At 39.7% G+C, this 6,000-nt stretch overlaps 1 pseudogene; it reads left to right on the top strand.

Moving 5' to 3' along the window:
• Positions 1 to 5,758: 5,758 nt before the first annotated feature.
• LOC120611537 (uncharacterized) lies at positions 5,759 to 5,877 on the top strand (annotated as a pseudogene).
• The last annotated feature ends 123 nt before the right edge of the window (positions 5,878 to 6,000 follow it).

The following is a 6,000-nucleotide window of genomic DNA, read 5'->3' as shown; positions in this document are numbered from 1 at the left end:
CCTGATTGGAAGCTTAGATATTAATAAGTGTTATGGCTTCTTGGTACATGATTCCCTTTATTATCATGAAGTGTCCCTCAGTATCTTTCTTTACCTTTTTTACTTTGAAGTCTAGTTTGTCTGATATTAGTACTGCTACTCCCACATTTCTCTGAATGCCATTTTCTTGAAATATCATTTTCCACCTTTCACTTTGAGTCTATATTTGTCTTTGGAACTGAGATGTGTCTCTTGGAGGCAGCATATGGTTGGAGTTTGTTTTGTGATCCATTCTGCAACTCTGTGCCTTTTTATTGGTGAGTTCAGTCCATTTACATTTAGGGTGATTATTGAAATATGAGATCTTCTCATAGCCATTTTATCTTTTGCTTTCTAGTAGCTCGGTGTTTCCATTGCTTCCTTGTCCTGTGTTTCTGTTTTATTTTGGTTGGTTTTTGTGTGTTTTGCCTCTGGTTCTTCTTGTTTTATGTGGTATACTTCAATTCTGAATCTTTGATGTCTGGTTACCATTATGAATATGTAAAGGATAAAGTTACATATATACAGTCGTCCATTTTCTTTTGCATGTGCCTTATCTCCATTCCCCTTTGCCAATTTGGATCTTTGAATCCTCCCCTTTTCAATCATTGTTGTCTCAATTTGTCCCTATGTATGCTGCTCGTTCATTACTATCTTGCTATAGCAATTCTCTTCTTAGTCTTTAAGCTTATAATGCCCTATTCTTAGTAAGAGTTGCACTCCTCTGCTTCTATTTGCATGATCATCACCTTACTCCTAGTTATGCATGTTTTTTATCATTTTGTTTTAGATGAGCTGACCCTTTTCAGTATTTCCTGTAGTGCAGACCTTGTAGTGGAGAATTCCCTCAATTTTTATATGTCTGGAAATGTCTTTATTTCTCCCTCATATGTAAAGGAGAGCTTAGCTAGATACATTCATTATTCTAAGCTGGTAGTTCCTTTCACTTAATAGTTTAAATATTTAATTCCACTCCTTTCTGGCTTGGAAGGTTTGTGCTGAGAAATCTGAGGATAACATAACTGATTTTCCTTTATAATGTACCGTTTTTTTCTTCCTGGCTGCCCTGAGAATTCTGTCTTCATTGTTGATTTTTGATAATTTCAATACAATATGTCTTAGTGAAAGCCTTTTTGGGTTGAGATAATTGGGTGTTCTGTTGACTTCTTGATTCCAAGCTCCAGCTCATTCCTTAGATTTGGGAAATTTCTTGTCAACTATTTGTCCGAAAATGTTTTCTAGTCCCTGTTCCTTTTCCTCCCCTTCGAGAATGCCCATTATTCTTATGTTCCCTCTCCTGATGGTATCATCTAGTTCTTGTATTTCTCTTTCATTATTTTTCATTCTTCGGCTTCTCTCTTCCTCCTTCTGATTAATTTCTAGATTTCTGTCTTCAATATCTCTGATCCTTTCCTTCATTTGGTCGACTCTATTTCCCAACTTGCTATTTCATTTTTCAGCTCTTACAGTGTTTTTTTTGTTTGTTTTTTGTTTTTGTTTTTTTCTTCTCCAGAAGATCTATTCTGGTTTTTTTTTTTTTTTTTTTCAGGTTTCGATCTCCTTGCTCTGCTCATCTAGTTGTTTTTTCAATTCCTGAAACTATTGATATGACTCGTTTTGGAACTCAGAGTTTTTTCAGAAGTACCACCCTGAATTCTCTGTCATTTAAGTTGCATATTTCTGTGTCTGCAAGCTTATTTTCTGGAGATTTTTCTCTTTCTTTCTGAGATGCCTTGTCACCTTGTTTGTTCATGGTGTTTAATGGACTATTTCTATGCCTGGGCATTAATGGAAATGTTTTCTGCTTTTTTCCCAGAAAGATGATTTATTATATAAAGATCTCTCTTTACACCGCTTTAAAGAAGGCACTTTTCTTTTGGTTTCCAGTAGGCAGCATCTTAGCCTCTTGGATCTCTGCTTTATATAAAGCCTTAATAATGCCTTTTAATTTCTTGTAGATATTTAATCACACTCGTTACCCTCAGTCTCAGTCCCTGTCAGTGTTAGCAACTGTTTCGGTAGTGTTTGCTCAGATTCCCCTGGGACTCCATGGTGTTTGGTCTCGGAGAGTATGGTGGGAGGGGCCCTCTGGGTTGGAGGATGGAAGCTGCGGCTCAGCCTCGGTTTTGCAACTGTGGCCGGTAAATATCAATTGTCATTTTTTTTTTTTGCTGTCCCGCTTCTCTCTTTTGTGCCCCGATGACTGGGACCTGCTGCTGGCTGCGTATAACTCACAACTCTTTCTGGCAGAGCTTTTCAGGGATGTTGCCTCCCCTTCTCCCCTTCTCCCCTTCTCCTCCTCCTATAGGTAGCTCCAGAGTCTTCAAGAGGGAGCTTCTTTATTTCTCCCAGTCTACAGCCCCACACTCAGGGTTCTGACCTGTGGTAGCTCTTATGCACAGATTCCATGCTCAGACGTGCTGGTGTGCAGTTTGGGTGTTTTTTGTTCAGTTTTAGATGTTCAGCTTATTATTGTTTCAAGGGGAGAGATCTGGGGATGTCTCTCACTCCGCCATGCTTCTCCAATCCTCTCTATACTATATCTTTTGATTGGAGCATTTTTCCATTTACATTTAAAGTGATTACTGATAGGTACATTGTTACTGCGATTGTATTATTTGTATTTGTTATTTCTATTTTCTTTTTTACCCATCTCTTTTTACAGAAGTTCCTATAATATTTCTTGTAATACTGGCTTCCTTAAGCATTTCCCTATCTGGGAAACTCTTTACCTCACTTTCCATTTTAATCAAAAGTCTTGCTGGGTAGAGTATTCATGGTTGTACATTCTTGTATTTCATAACTTCGTATATATATTTCTTCCATTCCCTTCCAGTCTGCAAAGTTTCCATTTTAAACTATCCTCATTTTTTTATTCTTTTTTTTTTTTGGTTGTTCTGATTGAGTGTATTCTGCTACTTGTGTTCCATTTTACTGATTCGATCTTCATTTTCATCCAATCTACTGTTGAATCCTTCTATATTCTTCATTTCAGTTACTGCATTCTTCATTTCTGTCTGGTTCTTTTTTTCGTGGTTTCGATGTTCTTTTTTCTGCTTACTATCTCTCTGTTGATGTTCTCATTGTGCTCATCCATTCTCCCCATAAGTTCATTGAGCAGCCTTATAACCATTATTTTGAACTCTGTCTCTGGTAGGTCACTTGTCTCCATTTCATTTAGCTTATTTTCTGGAGTTTTATCCTGTTGTTTCATTTTTGGCATGTTTCTTTGTTTTCTCACTTTATTAGCCTCTCTGTGTTCGTTTCTATGTGTCAGGAATATTTGTTTCATCTCTCAGCCTTGGACAGATGGCCTAATGTGGAAGGTGTCCTGCGTGGCCCAGTGGCACACTCTCCCTGATCCGCTATGCCGGGGGCTCTGGATGTGATCTTTGTGTGGGTTGTATGTGGTCTTCTGTTGTTGCCAAGCCTTTACTGGTGTTCGTACATCAGTGGATGAGATTACTGCTCAGGCTGACTAAATGTGGGATTTGGCTGCACCCACAGGGTGAGAGTTGCTGTGTAGGGGCTGACCCCACTGAGTGGGATTTGCCCTAGCAGGCTTGTGTACTTGTTGCAACCACACTTTGTGTGTACCACTAATTGTGCTAGTCAGAAGTTACTCTGTTGTTGTCTGGTGGCAGCCTCTGAATGTGTTGGTTTGTGGCCCCATGGGAAGAGCTCCCCAGTAGGCCAAGGTCAGCCACTGCCTTTGATTGCTCAGGGCTACCTGCGGGGAGCTACGAAGAGATGTGCTGATGCTTGTCACCTATGCTGGATTTATAGGTAAGTGGAAGAGACAATGCTGTAGGCAGCAATCGGTTATCCCCCGTCCTTGACCTAGGGCAGTTTAGCAGATGGACTAGTGCTCCTCCAGATTTAACACTGCCTGTCAGTTGCCTGTAAGTCTCTGAAACTGGAAGAGCCTCTGGGTGATATGCATGTTTGGTGGGGAAGGGACCCCAGGAGTCTCCTTGGTCTATTGAGTAAATTTCCCATGCAAGCCTCTGATCCACTGCCAGTGTCCCAGGTGAGTGTCTGCAGATCAGAAAGTCTAAGTGCAACTCCTAGGGTTTCAGTCTCTTTCCGTCTCACCGAGATGTCCAGAATCCCTTCTGGTTTTTACAGTCAGAGTTATTGGAATCTCCTCTTCCCTGGGCTGGGACCCTGGGCTAGGGAGCCTCCAAATGAGACCAGGACCTCCGCTCCTTCAGGAGAGCCTCTGCAGCCTCGCTCTCCCTCCTGGTGATCCTGGACCCACATCCGCAGGGTCCAGCCCAATTCACGACTTTGCCCCTCCTACCGCCTTCGATGTGGCTCTTTTATATTATCAGACATAGGTTTTATGATCAGCTGGACTTCAGGTGATTCTCCACGTTCATTATTTTATAATTTGGTTGTAATTTCAATGCGGATCTGGGAGGAGACGAACCTGGCTTTTACCTAGTCTGCCATCTTCCTCCAAAATCCCAGACTCACAAAGTACAAATTTTTTACCATAATAGGAATCTATGAGTCACAGTAATATAAAGAAAACTCAAATAAATACATAAAAAATTAAATAATAGGGAAGAAATGAAAGCTCTATTTTAAGTTGAAGCCAATTGATAAATCTAGAGGGAGTAAGCAGTAAGAAAAGCAATGCTTGACAACTACCATAGTAATAATTGGTTCCAGTAAGAGTCCTGAATGGATGTTCCGTCTGTACCAACTACCACAGCAAGCACTGAGTCACCATGGTAACAATACTGGCCATGAAAATCTGAGAAAAGCTGGTTCTTAACATGTGCTGGAACTGAAAAGAACTGACACATGGAATTAACCTCAAGTATTCCTCACAATAAATATTCCTGGCAGCTTCAGTATATACAAATACATACATACATACATACATACATACATACATACATACATACACACACAGATATATATGCTCTTTCTCTCTCTGTTTCACCAATCAAACTCTCAGGAATTCATTGAGATCAATTTACTGTGAGGTTAACAACAAAAACAAAACATCACAATTCAACATATTCAATTCTAACCACACATATTTGAAAGCTACTAAATTACGTTCTTTTATTGATAGATTTTTCTGGAGATGTCCTGTAAAATTGTATCTGAACAATAATGGATAAAAGCTGATCTGAAAATATAGGCAAATGGTTGTTACACATCAAATACCTTTTCCATCCTAGAGTAGCCTGTGCTTTCAAACAAAAAAGATTCCTCAAGGGGTCCTTCCAGGGGATAACATTCAGCCAGCCATTTGAGGCCACGGACTTTCCATCCTAGAACCACTGGTAAACATTGCTGTGACTTACTGGAAACCTCAGTTGGCCACATTTTGGCACTGCGCCAAGGTTGAGTGGTCCCTCTAATCCCTGCTGAGATCCCTTCAGTTATTCAGAGCTTTAAAAAATAGTCAATAGTGCTCAAACTGGTAGCTTCAAACAGCTCACAGTTAAGGAAGCTCTGCTGAATCATCTAGGTGTGGATGTGGTTTTATGTTGGCAAGATCACAGGCAAGCATGGCATCATTGGCTATGTTTGAAGACCAATCTGTAATATCTGTTTCTTTTTGGTTTATTATTTGAATGTTTTTGGACTGTGTGTGATCAGATTGGTATTTGAATAAAATATGTCCAAAAAAATTCTCAATATCTATTGTTATACATTTGGCTGCTGACATTTCAGTGAAAATGTAATAATTAGTAATCATTATTTAAAATAATGACAGGTCTATGGCCATGCCACCCTGAACGTGCCCGATCTCATCTGATCTCGGAAGCTAAGCAGGGTCGGGCTTGGTTAGTACGTAGATGGGAGACCACCTAGGAATGCCTGGAGCTGTAGGCATTAAAAAAATAAAATAAAATAATAAAATAAAATAATGACAGTTACAATAGCATCAAAAAGTATGAAATATTTAGAGATAATCTGCTCACAGATGTGCAACATCTACCCACTGAACACTACAAA

The sequence above is a fragment of the Pteropus medius genome, unplaced genomic scaffold (assembly GCF_902729225.1).
Source record: "Pteropus medius unplaced genomic scaffold, Ma_sr-lr_union100, whole genome shotgun sequence".
Taxonomy (NCBI): Eukaryota; Metazoa; Chordata; class Mammalia; order Chiroptera; family Pteropodidae; genus Pteropus; species Pteropus medius.
Note: the sequence above shows the minus strand (reverse complement) of the source record. Positions and strands in the feature narration are given on the sequence as shown.